We start from the raw sequence: 19,087 nt of genomic DNA, 5'->3' as shown, positions 1-19,087 counted from the left end.
ATAAATGACTTGATGTTTTTATTCATCTGAAAATTATTTTCAAAGTCTGGCTCAGTTTTTCTGAAGTGCAGATCACCTCATATGAATAGAAGTGTCATAACAATTTGTAAATTGTAAATTAAGGCAGTATATTTAGAAAAGCATGGATATGTTATAAGGCTTTGGGTCAAAATAGTGATCTGAATACTCCCTGCTTCCCATATTTATGTTTGTACACAGTCTTTAATGACAAGCTTGTTGGTAGAGGCTCAACAAGTGTTCTTATTAAATGCATAAAGGAGAAAACAGAAGTAAGGCCCAAATTACTAATTGTAAACAAACGAAGTATCAACTAAATGAATATGCAAGTAGGTGAACAGATAACCAGTGAAGAAACTTGTCATTTTAAAGGTGGAGAAACAGTTTAAAAAAATAGCCAGTGACCAATGGAAGTCTGTTAACTATATTAATATAAATATTGTTACTTTCATATATAACATAATAAAGGAATCTGGGAAAATTTGAAATCTGCCTGGCTAAAACACATCTTCCTCTCTTTTATGAGGCAAAATGTATCAGATTATTGTTTTCATGTTGATGTGATTAAAACCACTTTTATTACCATATTAATAAACTGAACCTCAACCTAGCAAACCCTTATAATTTCCATGATATGAAGGGAGTTTTCAAAAAAGTAAATAAGATGATGAGCACTGATGTTATATACAACTGGTAAATTATTGAACACTACATTTGAAACTAAGGATGTAGTACTATATGCTAGCTAATTGAATTCAAATAAATAAACAAATGGAAGATCACAGCAGGAGAGCATTAAATTACTATTTAATTATTCTCTGAGATGATAATAGAGATTGTGCTATGAAAAACTTTTTGATACTGAAAGAAATTTAGAGTAGTACCAAATAAAACCTCTCAAATTTCAAATCTAAATGAAATTATATGCCCTTAACCTGGAAAAGAAGGCAAGGGGGCAACATAGCTGGGTTTTTTCATGAAGAAAGGCACTGGGAAGTTATCAGCCCATGAAGTTGAAATGAGACTGCAAATAAGAGTGAATGCATGGCTGACCTCAGAACACTGAAGTCCCCTTAAAGAGAGGCCCAATAAGATCTCTTCATTCAGGATGGAGCCTTTTCCTCCCAGAGTGAGCAATGTGAGGTGTCTGAGAAAAAATTTAGGGAGAAGATTGTAGCCTCTTCTCTCTCACTATGTCTCTTGAGTTTATTACTACTGTGATAGATCATTTGCACAAAAATCCAGACCTGTAGCTCTTCTTGTAATTGGTTTAATAGTGCAGGACATTAAGTTGGTTCCAAGGTAAAACTATGACATTTGTTAAAAATACCACCTTTGTATTTATTTGACAATTTGAAATAATTCTCTGCTATGTTGTTCTACATAGGTCATCGTATGAGATTGTGAAACAATCATGTTATCTTTATTTTCATTTCACCATGAAATAAATTCTAAAATTGATATGTCATTTATCTTCAAGAATTATAGACCCTAAGAAATCTTTCCTCCCGTAATTTCTCATTCAACACTTTTCAAGGTAGAGTATTTTCATTTAGTGTTTAGGGCTAGAATTATTGTCCTGTTCAATAGCTGTGTTTTATTCATAATTAACATGCCAACTACTTTTTTTTAATTTCCAAATTTTGACTTCTACCATTCTTATGTTTTCTATATTTTATATAAATAAATTAGATAAGATTAAGTTCACTGTGCAAGGCTTGACATAAGAAGGCAAGGTACATAATTATTTCAAAAATCTGAGTGAAAGGTGTTGTACTAGGTTGATGACATGGAAGTAATGGGATTTAGGATGTATTTTGAAAGTATTGTCAGTTCTGCTTAAAATATTCAATGGTACTGGATGAGACAAGAAGAGGATTCCAATAGGATGGTTGTGATCAGGGTCTCAGAAACTGAATAAACGGTAATGCCATTTACTATACTAGGCAAAGTTGATTTTCTTGAAATGCATGGTAAGGAAGAAATATGTTTTGCCAGTTTTTTTTTTTTTTTTTTTTTTTTGTTTTGCCAGTTTTATATTCATATTAAACCTGTGGTTTTAGATGTTGATTTTTAATGTAAAAACAGGACTTAGGGGCAAACGGTTTAGATTGGAGACTTGAGAGATTTGGATGCAGCAGTATGGAGTGTTGTTACTTATGGCCATGTGAAAGGCTAACATGAGATGGTGCATATGTGGGAGTATTTACCTTAATACTGTTCTTGGATGATCTAGAATTTAGATATTCAATAAATAAGGAGAAATCATTAAAAGAGATTGTCAAGGATGGCTGGAGTCATTGAGTGAAAACTAAAGGATTTTGTTGTTCCTGAAGGGAAATGAATGAATTTCAGAAAAAGTAATGGGGTAGCAGTTGGCTTTCACATGACCTTGAAAGGCACAGTTAATTTTGGAAATAAAGAGAATGTCACTGATTTTAAGCAAAAGTTCTGTGTGGTGGGGGACAGTAAATTTGGGTTGAGACATTGTGGAATACTTAAGTAAAAGTGCTGTACTTATAATCAAAGGAGCCCTCAGAATCCACATTTTGCTCTGTAATATTGTTATCAGTGCCAACTTGGCACAGACATTTGCTGGTTTCTTGTAAGTTGCTCTCATGAATCATAAAATGAAGATACATCTCAGTTGTACAATTTGAGATCCTTTTAATTATTGAAAATTATATGCATACAGGATAGAATTTGATTGTCTTCATTAGAACTATTCAGTCTTCTAATAATAACTTTTGATCACCTTTATCTGTTGAGTTCCCACTTGCATCATGTTGATCTGCTCCTATATCTTTGGACCTCAGTAGAATTTTCATTAAGGCAAAATTGTTCACTAGTTCCAGAGATCTTAGCTTTTGTGAGATGTTGAGCAAAGACTGTTGAAGAAACAGATGGGTGAGGAGCCAAGTGAAAGGAAGATGAATAACCTAATCATGAATAAATGAAAAAGGCATGAAGAAAGGAGGTTCTTGGAATCGAGTGAAGCAAGACAAAATGTACAGAAGGTAGAATTTTGAAGGAATGAGCTATAAGGACAAGGTCAAAGTGTGCTGAAGGTACATTTTAGATACTAGTTATATACACTAGTAAAATATCAATAACATCACTTAGGTCAAGAAGATAAGAATGTGGAAGGTGTTATTTCTTTTTTTTAAATTTATTTATTTATTCATGAGAGACACAGGCAGAGACCTAGGCAGAGGGAGAAACAGGCTCGCTGCAGGGAGCCCAATGCAGGACTTGACCCCAGGGCCCTGGCATCACAACCTGAGCCAAAGGCAGATGCTCAACCCGAGTCACCCAGGTGCCCCGGAAGATGATGTTTCTTAATTGAACCTGGAGTGGCTCCAGAAATTTATTATACATTGTCATTTTCTAATGTTTCAGGAATGAGAATGGAAATTTTTTATCTGATCAGTGTAAGTTACCACCATTTAACTTCTAACATGCTTTATGCTTATTACATTTCATTGCCAAATTTTGTTTTATTTATGTGTCTTAATAGACCAGAAATAATGAGCTCCTTTTGACAGGGATATTTTCCTACTCATATATAACTTTCCATTACCTTACAGAGCCTAGTATGTACCAGACACATAATTTTATAATTGTGTTGACTACTTGTTTAGTGTGTGGATGAGTGATATTTTGATATGTTTGTTTATCACTTAAGGGCTAGGAGTGTAAAATTTATGCAGACTCAGTGTAAGGCAGCTCCTTAGGAATATTTTTTGGGGAGTTTTTTGGCCATTACTGAGGAAAATCATAGATTCTTTAGACTATGCTGTGTTGGAAATTGCAAATGTAGATTATACTATGAGAAAATTGAATATCTATGGATTAGATATTTTATGATGAAAATTATGGGTTGAGTTATAAATTCCCATTGATAATTGTGGAGAGTAGAATGCGACCCTTGTTTTTTTTCCCTGCTTATATTACATGTACCATTGGTGTTCTTTTTTTTTAGTGTTGCCTCATATAGAAATAATCCAAATATGAAACTTTATGGATGGCACACTTTTCCCTCTAGAATACAATGTACCTATTTTGTACTCTTTCTCTTTTTACATGTAATCCGTTCCTAGAATACACTTACTTTCTATGTATTATACACTTCTCTATTTTCTTTTTTTTTAAATATTTTATTTATTCATGAGACAGACAGAGAGAAAGAGAGAGAGAGGCAGAGACACAGGCAGAGGGAGAAGCAGGCTCCAAGTAGGTAGTCTGATGTGGGACTTGATCCCAGGACTCCAGGATCATGCCCCAGGCCAAAGGCAGGTGCCAAATCGCTGAGCCACCCAGGATCCCCTACACTTCTCTATTTTCAAAATTACCTTGGAAATAATAAAATAAAATTACCCTGAAAGAGGAGAGTTGTTCTTGAGGAGAGACTATGGACAGGTCCATTTAATGAAACACATCGAATTATAGAATATAGTAAATAATGGCATTCAGTCATTATACCACATATAATCAGCTTATATGATTGGCTTAAGTGATACCAGTGTCGCTATAATACTGTAGTAATATTGCTTTTAATTTTCTAACTTTTAAAAATTATTCTTTTGTGTTTATGTATGACACTCTACCATGCTAAGTATGATGAGTATTTCTCAGAAGATTATAATAGTTATAACCATCTACGTAACCAGTTGACTCGTTTAGTATTTAGATTCAAGGAGTGCTGAAGAAAAGTCTACTGACTTTTGATATATATGTATTTCAAAGAGCAATCCATAAGAGACAATAAAGAAGTAATTGTATGTACATGAGCCTTTTTTGTTACTCTTAGGTTGGGAAGTCCAGAAGAGTAAGAACAATCACCTGGTAGAGACTATGACGAGGTGAGAAATGCCTTTTCACTAGGAGTTGACCAAGTTGTCAGTGTTGATTTCTAGAAAGACAGTGAAACAATAGGTAAATAGAAACTGCAATCCTTTGTTTCCTTCTGGTAATCAGCTGTTCTGAGTAAGTTTAAGATATCTTCAGACTACATTACGTTTAATACCTTTAGGAAAACACTACTGCTCTTGGTTCAATTTGGGGTTGTGACATTGATTCATGGTTATCTTCATTCATAATACTATTTTGCATTGTCATTTCCTAACTAATGGTTTAGAAATATTTTCTATAAGTAATCTCTATGCTCAACAATGGACTTGATCTCATGACGACTAGATCAAGAGTTGTATGCTGTACTGACTGAGTCAGCAGGCGCCCTAAGTTTAGAAATCTTATGTCCAACCTGGACATGCACACCCATACTTCCTATCCATTGGTGGAGAAAGTGCTGATTGGGAGAGAGAATCTGAATGGATCCATTAATAAAATGGAAAATTTGGGATGAGCCATTGTTGAGTGGCACCCAGATCTGAGGTGTCTCAGGATTGGTCAATATGCCTTAATGTAAATAGCTGCATTGTTGAATCCTACTTGCTTTGACTCCCAACTTCAAATACTTCAGTGTTGTGTTTATGTCCTTATCAATGCACACACCAATTTTGATTCATTTTATGCCTTTTTTGTTCTGTCTCCTCCATATATATATTTGAAATGAGCTCCTACTTGACAGGGATTTTTTTCCGTTGTCTTATGCTGCAATGTCTGAAAGCAAGAATTTCATTAAAGTTTGTGAAATAAATTTGTGGAAGAATGAGTGAGAGACATCATAAATAATGAGAGAATATAACAATAAAAGAATGATAGTGTGATTCAGATAGACAAGTGATGTTATTTGAAGAGTAACTTGAACCTCATGTTTGACAATGTCGAAAAAGAAGAACCTAAAATTCAGTGATTATTCTTTTTCTGAGACATAGACATGGATATATTAACTCTGAGAATAAAGTGGTTTACAGGTCTTCCTCAACATACAGTGGGGTTATGTACTGATAAACCTATCATAAGCTGACTGCATTTAATACACCCAACACTCCAAACATCGTAGCCTACCCTACCCTATCTTAAACATGCTCAGAACATTTACATTAGCTTACAATTGGGCAAAATCATCTTAACACAAAGCCTATTTTATGATAAAATGTTGACTATCGTGTAATTCATTGGTTATTGAGAGTGCAAAGCAGAATAGTTGTATAGGTATAGAATGGCTATAAGTTTATCAATTATTTACCCTGGTGATCATATGGTTGCTAGGAGCTTCTACTTGCTGCATCTGCCTAACGTCACACGAAAGTATTAATACTGTATGTCAGTAGCCCTGAAAAAAATTCAATTAAAAATTTGGAGTTCAGTTACACTGAGTATGTCCCACTTCTACGCAACATAAAGTAAAAAACTCCTAAGTCAAACTTGTAAGTCAGGGATGTCTGTATTTTAAAAATAATGGATAAAACCCATTAATCATGTCTGAATTTGGGAAATTAGAACAGAATTATTCTTTGTGACTCCCTTCTAAGTATTTTCCATATGAATGTTGTATAATTTTCTTTTAGCCATGGGACTTGTCTACCTCTTGAATTTTTGCAGTGAAGGAAGAGGGTCACCAGTGATACCACTTGGGTCTGTCTTCAGATTTATTGTGATGGAAGGTAAATGCTCTCTGCTGCCTATGGAAGTATAAGGGCTTAGTTGTGTCAGTTGTTACTGCTTAAAAAAAATCTTGGATACTGCTTTTAAAAAACTTTATTCCTAATTATTTGCCAGGTTTATTGAGATATAACTGACATGTATAATTGTAAGACCTTTTAAAAAATATTTTATTTATGAGAGACACAGAGGGAGAAGCAGAGACATAGGCAGAGGGAAAAGCAGCCTCCCTGTGGGGAGCCCGTTACGAGACTTGATCCCAGAACATGGGGTCATACCTTGAGCTGAAGACAGATGCTCAACCACTGAGCCACCCAGGTGCCTCCTAATTGTAAGATCTTTAAAGTATGATATAAAATTGTAATATCTATAAAGTGATATTCAAAGATGATTCAACATGTAATACACACAACAAAAGGATTTCCCTCATCAAATTAACTCTGATACTTGTGTTTTTCAGTAAGATCATTTAAATTCTATTCTTTTCAAAAATTTATATAGTACAGTGTTACAAAGCATAGTCACCATATTTTATATATAGATCTTCAGATTTTCTTCACCTTATAATTAAAAGTTTGTACCCCTTATCAACCTCTTCCTATTTATCACATTCCCAAGCCCCTGGCAATTGCCTTTCTACTTTGCTTATGGGGTTGAGTACTTCATCTTTTTTTTTTTTTTAAGATTTCTCATGGAAGTATAATCTGCAGTATGTGATTTGTCTTTCTATATGGCTTATGTTACTTAGCATGATGACCTCCAGGTTCATCCATATTGTCACAAGAGATAAGATTTCTTTGTTTATAAGGGTTAATGATATTCCATTATATTACAGTAAAATATTATATAATAATAACTGCATTTTAAATTATATGTATTATAATTTAATCCATTTTATCTATTATCTATATCTATCTTATATATATGCAGCATTTTTCCTTACTGAGTTATTTGTTAATGGAGACATAGATTGTTTCCATGCATAGGCTACTGTGAATAATGCTGCTGTGAAAATGGGAGTGCAGCTGCTTCTTTGAGATATTTTGATTTATTTTGAACCTATACCCAGAAGTAGTATTGCTGATGATGTGGTAGTTCCATTTTTAATTTCTTGAAAAACCTATATACTGTTTTCCAAGTGGGTTTGCCAATTTGCATTCCCATTGGTAGTATACAAGGGTCCCTTTTCTTTACATCTCACCAGCATTCATTCAATGTTTTGTTTTTTTTATTTAAAAATTTACTTATTTTAGAGAGAGAAAGAGAGCACACACATGTGAGAGAGTGGGGAGAGGGGCAGAAGGAGAGAATCTTCAAGTCGACTCCCTGCTGAACATAGAGCCTCACTTAGGCCTCTATCTCTTAACCCACAAGATCATGACTTGAGCTGAAACCAATAGTCAGATGCTTAAACAACTGAGCTACCCGAGTGCTACTTAGGTCTTAATTAACAAGAGACATCCTAACTGGTACCAGGTAATATCATATTGTAGTTTTGGTTTGCATTTCCCTCATGATTAGTGATGTTGAACACCTTTTTATTTGCCTATTGGACATTTGTATATCTTTGGAAGATGTAAGTCCTTGCATATTTTTAAATTGGGTTGTTTTGTTATTGAGTTCTATGAGTTCCTTGTGTATTTTAGCTATTAATCCTTATCAGATATGTGGTTTGCAAATATTTTCTCTCACTATATAGGTTGTCTTTTCATTTTGTTGATGACTTCCTTTCCTGAGAGGAGAATATTTAGTTTGATGTAGCATCCTGTGAAATCCAAAAAATTATTGACAAGAGTAATGTCAAAGACCTTGTAGCCCTATAGAGTTTTAGGATTTCAGGTCTTATATTTGAATGCTTAATTCATCTTGAGTCGGTTTTTTTCTGCATGGTAGAAGATAGGGTTCTACCTTTGTTTCATTTTGTTTTTTTTTTATATGTGCCTGTCCGGGTTTCAGTACCATTTATTGAAAAGACTATTTTTTCCTTCTTATGTATTCTTGGCTCCTTTATTGAAAATTAATTGACCAAAGATGAATGGATTTATGTCTGGTCTCTCTGTGTTGTGTTGATGTATAGATCTGTTTTTATGTCAATACTATACTGTTTTGATTATATGTCTTTGTAATATAGTTTAGAGATTATCTGTGGATTACTTTGGTTAGCATGAACATTTTAACTATAATTCTTCCAATTCATAAAGACAATATTTCTTTCATTAATTTCTTAATTTCTTTCATTATAGTCTTACAGATTTCAGTGAACAGATCCTTCACCTCCTTGGTTAAATTTATTCCTAAGTACTTTATTATTTTTGATGATATTGTAAATTAGATTATTTTCTTAATTTCTCTTTTCAAAAGTGTATTATTAGTGTTAGACACAAAAGTGATTTTTGTATATTGATTTTTTTGTATACTACAACTTTACTGAACTTGATTATTTGTTCAATAGATTTTTGTTGGAGTCTTTGGAATTTTCTATTTACAATATCATTCCATCTGCGAAGAGTGATAGTTTAACTTTTTTCTTTCTGATTGGGATTCCTTTTATTTCTTTTTCTTGCCTAATTTCATTGTTTGGGACTTCCAGTAGCATTGAAAAAAAGTGGCAAGAGTGGGTATCCTTGCCTTGTTCCTGATCTTAGAGGAAAAGCTTTTTACTTTTTTACTTATGAGTATGATGTTAGCTGCAGATGTGTCATACATGGCTGTTCTTAGGTTGAGATATATTTTCTCTAAACCCACCTTATTGAAAGTTTTTTATCATGAACAATCATTGATTTTTTAAAATGGTTTTCTGCATCTCCTCCTCCTTCGGATTATTTTAAGAAGCATTGGTATTAGTTCTTATTTAAATATTTGGTTGAATTTACTAGTGAAGCCTCTGGGTGGACATCTCTCTGTTGGGGTGTCTGTGATTATTTATTCAGTCTCTGTACTAGTAATGCATTTGTTCATATATTTTATTTCTTCATAGATTCAGTTTTCATAGGTTTTATGTTTTTAGAAATTTGTCCATTTCCACTGCATTATCCAGTTTGTTGGCATACATTGTTAAAGTAGTCTCTTATGATTCTTTGTATTTCTGTGTATCAGCCATTATGTCTCTTCTTTCATTTATGCTTTTATTTAAGTCTTTTCTCTTTTTTCTTGGTAAGTCTATCCAAAGTTTAATTTTTTTTCTATTTTGATTATCTTTTCACAAAAACTAGATTTAGTTTCATTGCTATTTCCTATTGTCTTTTTAGTTTCTATCAATTTTCTGCTCTAATCTTTGTTATTTCTTTTATTAACTTTTGGTTTAGTTGTTCTTGTTGTTTGAGGTATAAAATTTGTTTATTTGAGATCTTAATGTAGGTGCTTATCATAAACTGCTTTTTTAAAACTGATTTTGCTGCATACTTAATTTTTGAATGTTCTTACATTTTAGTTTGTCTCAATATTTTTTTTCTTCCAATCTCTTGTTTTTTTTTTCTTGAACATATTGATTTTTCTGGAGAATATTGTTTAATTTCTATGTATTTGTGGATTTTTCAGTTTTCTTGTAACTGATGTTTAGTCTCATACCATTATGGTAAGGAAAGCCATATGATATGATTTCAATCTTTTTTTGACTTCAAATATTTTATTTAAGTTCAATTTAGTTAATATATACTGTATTACTAGTTTTTGAGGTAAAATTTTGGGATTCATCAGTTTCATATGACACCAAGTACTAATTACTTCAAGTGTCCCCCTTAATGCCCATCATCCAATTACCCCATCCTTTCACTTACCTCCCTTCCAGCAATCCTGTTTTTTTCCTAGAGTTAAAAGTCTCTTGGTTTGCCTCCCTCTCTATTTTCATTTTATTTTTCCTTCCCTTCACCTATGTTCTTCTGTTTTGTTTCTTAATTTTCACATACGAGTAAAATCATATGATACTTATTTTTCCTTTTCTGGCTTATTTCACTTAGCATGTACTTACTAGTTCCATCCACGTTGTTGAAAATGGCAATGTTTCATTCTCTTTAATGGCTGAATAATATTTAATTATATCTATCTATCATGTCATATCTTTATCCATTCATCTGTTGATGGACATCTGGGCTCTTACCATATTTTGTCTATTGTGGACATTGCTGCTATAACCAATTCTCTGACATTTATTAAGACCTTTTTTGTAGTCTGACTCAGTCCTATGGAATGCTCCATGTTCACGTGATAACAATCTGCATTCTGCTGCTTTTAGATAGAATGTTCTGTATATATCTGTTAAGTATATCTGGTCTAATAAGTAGCTTAAGTTTTCTGTTTCCTTATTAGTTTTCCATCTAGATGATCTATCCATTGTTGAAAGTGGATTATTGAAATTCCTTACTATTATCGTATTTTCATATATTTCTGCTTTTGGACCTGTCAGTATTTGCTTTATGTATTTAGGTGTTAATGTTGAATATATAAGTATTAACAGCTGTCATATCCTCTTAATTGATTCCTTTATCATTATATAATGAATTTTAAGTCTTTTCTTACAGTCTTTGGCTTAAGGGGTTTTTTTTTTTTTTGAAATAAGGATAGCTACCCCTGCATTATTTTGGTTTCTACTTGCAAGGAATATCTCTTTCTCATCCATTCACTTTCTTTCTATGTCCTTAAAGCTTATTTGAAACTCTTGTAGGCAATATATTGTTGGGTCTTATTTATTTATTATTTATTTATTTATTTATTTATTTATTTATTTATTTATTTATTTTGAATTAAAAATAATCTGTCCATATTGTCTTTTGATTGGAGACCTTTATCCATTTACATTTAAAGTAATTATTTATAGATTTGGAACTACTGCTGCTATTGTTGCTATTTTAATTGTTTTCTAAATTGTTTTTGTAACATCTTTGTTTCTTTTCTTCTTTCTTAACCTATTCCTTTGTGATTTGATAATTTTTTATAGTAGTGTGTTTTGATGCCTTTGTTTTTATCATTTGCCTGGTAGAGGCTTATATTTGTGAGGCTTATGTAAAATATCTTTCATATATAACACTCTATTTTAAGCTGATAATAATTCTAAATGTATACCAATATGCTGCAACACAGCACGTTATATTTTTGATGTCACCATTTGCATCTTTTTTAGGTTTTATTAGTTTTTTTTTAGGTGTTCTAGGTTGGCAATTGATTTTTTTTTTTTTTTTTTTTTTTTTTTTTTTGCAGTTTGAATATATCCTCATACTCCCTTCTGGCCAGCAAGATTTCTGCAGAAAGATGTATTGATAGTCTTATTGGGGGTTTCCTTGTACCTAACAAGTTGCTTTCTCTTACTGCTTTTAATATTATTTTCCTAGTCTTTGACAAGGGAATTACACTGTCTTCACATGAATCTTTTTGAGTTTCTTTTATGCGGTATTATCTGGGATTTATAGATATGAATATCTGTTTCTTTCCCCATTTTAGGGAAGTTTTCAACCATTATTTCTTGAATAAGTCTTCGAATCCTTTTTTTCTCCTTCTTCTGTGACCTCTATAATGTGTATATCACTCAAATTAATGTTTTCTAAGTCCCTTCACTTTTTTTCATTTATTTTTCTTTTAGCTAATCTACCTTCATAAATTATGCTTTACTCAATTTTACTAATCCTTTCTCTCACTTGTTGGACCCGCCTATCATAATTTTTCGTTCAGTTATTGTATTCTTTAGCTCTGTGATTTATGTTTGCTACTGTTTTTACACATTTTTATTTGACTTTAGTTAACATACAGTATTATATTCATTTCATGTGTACAATAGAATCATTAGACATTCCATACATTATGCAGTGCTCACCACAGTAAGTGTAGTTATCTGTCACCACACAAAATTATTGCAATATTATTAACTATATATTCCCTATGCTATACTTTAATTAGTGATTTATTTTATAACTGGAAGTTTGTATCTCTTAATCTCTGTTACCTACTTTGCTCTCCCCCACCCTCCCCTCTGACAATCATCAGTTTATTTTTATATATTTATAAGACTATTTCTGTTCATGTGAGTTCATTTCGTTTGGGTTTTAGATCACACATATAAGTGAAATCATATGGTATTTCTTTTCCTGTGATTTCTTTTACTTACCGTAATACTATGTAGGTACATCAGTGTTGTTGCAAATGACAAAATTTTTTTATAACTGAGTAATATTCTGGTGTGTGTGTGTGTGTGTGTATACACAACACACAGAAACATACCATCTTCTTTATCCATTCATTTGCTTGGTACTTCAACAACAACAACAAAACTTCAGGGGTGCCTGGCTGGCTCAGTCTGGAGAATATGTCACTCTTGATCTCAAGGTTGTAGGTTTGAACCTCATTTTGGGTGAGAGATTACTTAAAATAAAATCTTTAAAATAATTTACTATATATTGAAATTCTTACTTTATTCATACATTGCTCCTCTCCCTCAGTGAACATATCTGTGACCATTATTTTGATATGAGGTATATCACTTATTTCCATTTTATTAAGATTTGTTAAGACTAATTAGATTTATTAATTAGACAGAATGGTCTCTTACAGAAAATGAACCTCACTGATCAACTCAGCTTGGATTCCTAGTTGTCTTTCAAACCTTCAGGATTGTCCAAGCCTTTGTACTTTGTAGCTCTCACTTGTGGGTATAGCAACACCCATCTGTGTCCCAAAGGGGTAGACCAGTTAGCCCTAGATGAAAACTGATTAGAAGCTTGCCCCTTAGGCAGCAGGTGGGAAACTTTATAGTTAAACCCCTTCCAGAGGGAACATGTGTGTGTGTGTTCATAAATAAAAGTATTTGTTTCTGCCAACTCTTTTCCCAATTTGGCTTTTTTTGCCTGCTCCTTCTCCTGTGGGCCTGGGTGTATAGCCATGGGAGTGCGCTGCTGAACCTATTAAGAACTACTTAGTTTGCTACAATCCTGTGGAACTTGTAAATGCAAGCCCTCTTGGCTTGTAAAGCCAGGTGATCGTAGGGCCTGACCCTAGGTGAATGCTGCAAAAAGTGGGGCACCCGATGTATATAGAAATTTCTTCCAGGGAAATAACGGTAACTTGGTTTTATTATTGGAGTAAGCTAAAGGAGAAGATGTAAGAAGTATCCACCTACTTTCTTGGTTGCTGTATAAGATAGCAGCCAACTCCTAGTTATCTATCAAATTAGAACATCAGCTAGTTTATCCCTTTCAGAGGAAATTTCTCAATGTGTAACTATATATTCAATTTGTCTGAGGAAGGAGATAAACTCAGGAGCCTCCTGAGTCACCATCTTAGTTGATTTTAATTGTGGTTCTCAGTTAAAATTTTTGCCTTTGCTCTAACATTTTTTCCTCCAAATTTAAGGTATTTTCTTCAATAATATTGCAATAACCTGAGTTTCCTTAGCTTTGGTAAGATGCCTTACTTAAATGATATTAAAAAATATTTAATTCTGCCAAATCTTTTCCTGATGGGATGGGATCATTATTCAAGAGTTGCCTTTTATTTCTTTGCAGACTTACTGTTTCATGTAAGGATTGCTTAACTTTAAAACTGGAAAATCAGAGTTTCATTTTCTATAGAAATTACATTAGCTAAAGAAATATATACGTCCTTCACTGTTTTTTAAAAAAATGCTTTGTGTATTTCTAATTTTTATTATGGTCATTGAACATATTCTCTATCAATTGATTTAAAAACTTTTGAGATTTATTTGTGAAAAGTTCATAGAAAATTTGAACACAGATGCAATTGTTCTAAAATCATTGGCTATAGTGTTTTATAAATGTCCTTTAGGAACAGGTTGACAGTAATTTCTCATTCTTCTACGCTGATGTTTTGTTTTGTTTTATAAAGTACTGAAGGAGTTGAGTTTAAAATCATCAACTATGATTGTGGATTTATCTACAACAGCTTTTATTTATTTCTCTTGGTTTCATTTCACATAATTTGTCTTTTTTTTATAGTATACAGATAGGTTTATTTTTATTTTTATTTTTTTATAATAAATTTATTTTTTATTGGTGTTCAATTTGTGAACGTACAGAATAACACCCAGTGCTCATCCCGTCAAGTGCCCCCCTCAGTGCCCGTCACCCATTCACCCCCACGCCCCGCCCTCCTCCCCTTCCACCACCCCTAGTTCGTTTCCCAGGGTTAGGAGTCTTTATGTTCTGTCTCCCTTTCTGATATTTCCCACACATTTCTTCTCCCTTCCCTTATATTCCCTTTCACTATTTTTTATATTCCCCAAATGAATGAGAACATATAATGTTTGTCCTTCTCCGATTGACTTATTTCACTCAGCACAATACCCTCCAATTCCATCCACGTTGAAGCAAATGGTGGGTATTTGTCATTTCTAATGGCTGAGTAATATTCCATTGTATACATAAACCATATCTTCTTTATCCATTCATCTTTCGATGGACACCGAGGCTCCTTCCACAGTTTGGCTATTGTCATTTCACATAATTTGAAGCTGTTATTAGTCACAAGCATTTGTAATTATTAATGTATTCTTTATAGTTTGACTCTCATAAATGTATCTCTGGTAACATAGTCTTGAGGTTTACTTTATCTGAAATTAATATAGCTACTCTAGTCTTCATATTTTTAGTTTGCATGATGTATCTTTTCATCTTTTTTTTCTAACCTATATGGTTATATGTGAAGTTTTGTCATTTAATTAATTTATTTTTTAGGTTTCATCATTTTAGACCGCAGAGTGTTAGGTATATGTTTTAAGATTTAGCAGATGGATTATTTATTCCAGTTTACGTTTAATACGATTTTTGAAATGGTAGTTTTAAGTCTACTATTTTTATCATTTAAGTATGAACTCTGCTCTCTATTGTCTCTCTTCTGTTTTTTGTTATTCTATTCCTTCTTACCCACCATCTTTGATTGCATTTTTTTCAGAATTCCATTTTCTTTTACCTTTATAACTCCACCTCTTTGTGTATTTTAGTGGATATTCTAGTGATTAAGCTATACATATTTTCAGTATTTTTTTCATATTTTCAGTATTTTAAGACTAAATATATCACTTCATATAAACATCTTACAACCATATATGTCCATTTCTCTAGTTCCTGACCCTTTTTATGCTAGCATTGTCATATATATACATTTGCCATATGCCTTACAGCCAATAGTATAATTGTTCTAAATAGGTATATTTTTCAAGACATAAGAGAACAAATCCTATTTACTTAAATATTAACTAGTTTCAGTGCTCTTCTATCCTGAAGATCCATATTTCCTTCTGTTATCATTATCTATCTTCTTCCTTTTTTTAAAATTTACTTTTTATTGATGTTTTCAGTTTGCCAACATATAGAATAACACCCAGTGCTCATCCCATCAAGTGCCCCCCTCAGTGCCCATCACCCAGTCACCACCCCCCACCCACCTCCCTTTTACCACCCCTAGTTCTTATCCCAGAGTTAGGAGTCTCTCATGTTCTGTCTCCCTTTCTGATATTTCCCACTCATTTTTTCTCCTTTCCCCTTTATTCCCTTTCACTATTTTTTATAGTGAATATAGCTTTTGCACATTATATATCTTCTTAAAAAACTTTCTTTAGCACCAGAACTACTAGTGGTAACTTTGCTCAGTTTTCTTTTATCTGACAATATATTTATTTAGCATTTTTATATTTATCATTCTTTATTGAGGTATATTGTTACTGAATATAATTCTGGTTTGATTTTTTTATCCTTAGTACATTAAAGATAATAAAGATAACATTCCATAATTTTTTCAATGAAAAAAACTATTTCCTTTTCTCGATATACATGTGTCCATTTCCTTCTTTTGATAGTTGTAGAGAATAATAGAAACAAAAATTTTGGCTAGCAAAGCAGGATTTGATATTTTAACAAAGTGCAGTTCTGAAGAGCTCTTAATTAAACAGTTTGTCTTATGTGTTCCTTCCTTTTTCTCTTTCAAGATTTTGATAGAATAAGCTCCTTTGACAGAGAACTGGGCTTTTTAATATTCTTACCATACATGCAAAGTAATATAAAATAATCATTCATATTTTTAAATGTCTGGTTTTGCTTTCATGGTATTTATAGAGAAAAATCAGAGTATTTGAAAGAATTATATTATTGTAAGAGTGTTAAAGAGAAGAAACAAGGTAAAAAGATTGGAGTGAAATGAGTAGGAAAAATCAGAGGGTAACAGAACATGAGAGACCCCTAACTCTGGGTAGTGGAAAGGGAGTTGGGTGGGGGTGGGGTTGGGGTGACTGGGTGACGGGTACTGAGGGGGGCAACAGGATGAGCACTGGGTGCTATACTATGTTGGCAAATCGAGCTCCAATAAAAATATACAAAAAAATATTGGAGTGATTTGATGATAGAAATATAATTTAATTAATTGATAAACTGCCATTATTGTCAAAGCATAGAAATATGGAATGTTTTGTGAATTGTGCTGTGTTGCAAACATTTGATGTGCATTCTCTGAACACAGAATTCATCTAGCTCTTGAAATACCATCTTTTTATTGAAAAAAGTGGAACATAGGCATTTTACAACTTCTGAAATTGGGAAAGATAAAATTTGATATGAATGGCATTTTTTTTCACTTTGGCGTGACTCCCACGTGTCAACCCTCATGACAACCATGCAGGAAAGGAAATCTGTTGCAGCTTTTGACATGAGGACTATCACAAAACATACTATTGTTCTTCAATGATGTTATAAGAAATTTATAAATAGCATTCCAATGGACATGTAAGATAAATACAGTTTTGTGGAAACAAATATTCAGTTTTGAAAAACACTCTGATTGATATTGTAAGGTCTTATTTTAATGATTCTCAATAGTTTAACTAGTTTCAGTGCTCTTCTATCCTGAAGATCCATATCTTCAATTCTATTATCCAATAGAATTGAATAATCCAATTCTATTATCCTCTATCTACCTGCCAATTTATTTTCCATAATCTATCTGTGTATCTCTACCTTTCAATTATCTATCATCTATTTTACCTCTTTGTCTATCATCTATCTATCTGCATATCTTTCTATGTATCCATCCTGCCATTAGATATGAGGCAAAAGAGCATAGAAATAGAGGACCAATGAAGTTACTTCCCATGAGTGAGGACAGTAGTAACAGTGGTTTCTGTCGTGATAATGTATAGATCGAGAAAGCAAAAAGAGAATATGACTGAGGACCTTTAATTCTGGGACCTGCCTCGTGGAACTTTGGCCCTATTACTATGCTTGAACTCATAGAATCAAAATAGAGCTGCTTTCATTGATAAAATTTGAATTGAATATGAGGATTCTATTTTTTCTAGTCTTTCTATACTTCCATATTTTAATACAGTTTAATTACTTGGAATTATCACCTCAGTCTATATTATACTAGACCGTGGATTGGCAAATCTTTTCTGTAAAGAACCAAATAACAGTTTTAATTTCTCATGCTATTGCAATTATTCCACTCTGCTGTTGTAGTATGAAAGCAGCCAAACACAATGTGTGTTTGAATAAGTGTTGCTGTATTCCAGCAAAACTTTGTTTCTAACAGTAGACTGTGGGCTTGAGTTTACCAATCCCTGATCTAGAGTATTTGTAAACAAGACCCTGAACAATGATTAATTAATTCAGACACATGGTAAAAATGTCTGAAAATTATATCTCCACTTTATTTTTATTAAAATTATTTTAGCTCATTGGCTATATGCCCCTCACAAGAGAGTCATGAGTTCTACATTCCATCATCAACTAAACAATGTAAAACTAGCACTGATTGAGGAATTAGAGTTATATGATCTCTTTTCCATTTATAACCAATAAATTAAATTTCAAAATTGAAAATATTTCTCCCACATAGATCCTTAATGGCATTAGGGAATTAGTGACCAAAATCAAAGTGCCTGCTTTCTTTTCTCCTTTAGGATAGTTTAAATTGAAATGTTGTCTGGAAGCTTCCTTCATGGTATCCAGTCTCCTTACACAGTGCCTTCAATTTATTTTGATTTCATCTAAGCAGGTTTAATTGTTTCAACATATCTAAATAGAATTTCTATATTCCAAGGCTGTTATTTAAACTAGTTTATAAAAACTTGAGTCAACAATACTCCTAGGCAATGGATACAATCCTTAATCCAGTTTAACTTTTCTTCCAAATTTACTATTGTTTTCTCATGTTATATGTATGGAAGATGAAGAGGAAAGAAACTCAGAATCTCTAAAATCTTGTAACGTAAGACTGAGTTATTTCTTTGCAGTCAAATTAAAAATCTATATCATATATGATATATAGGCATATTTGCTTAAAATTTATATGACCAATTTAGTGTTAATATTCTATAAAAACCTCCCTGAAATCAGTCAGATAAAGAGAAGCATCTCAGTACAAATTTGGGAAGCACATAAATGAGCAATTCATAAGGGAAAAGCATTGTGAATGGTCAAGAGCGTAAAATAACATGCTCAGCTGTCCCAGTCTTTATAATTAAATAATTAAATATATATGAAATAATTACAAATTGTTATAAACATATAAG

General features: G+C 32.6%; 1 long non-coding RNA gene across 1 annotated transcript in view; it reads left to right on the top strand.

Moving 5' to 3' along the window:
- Positions 1-2,052: 2,052 nt before the first annotated feature.
- Positions 2,053-19,087, top strand: part of LOC140615792 (uncharacterized) — a 78,127-nt gene continuing 61,092 nt past the window's right edge. Inside the window, exons 1-2 of the long non-coding RNA XR_012016266.1 lie at positions 2,053-4,880; positions 6,492-6,587. This is a non-coding gene — a long non-coding RNA (uncharacterized lncRNA). The remainder of the gene's footprint in view (positions 4,881-6,491; positions 6,588-19,087) is intronic.

Source organism: Canis lupus, chromosome 2, assembly GCF_048164855.1.
Source record: "Canis lupus baileyi chromosome 2, mCanLup2.hap1, whole genome shotgun sequence".
Lineage (NCBI taxonomy): Eukaryota > Metazoa > Chordata > Mammalia > Carnivora > Canidae > Canis > Canis lupus.
Note: the sequence above shows the minus strand (reverse complement) of the source record. Positions and strands in the feature narration are given on the sequence as shown.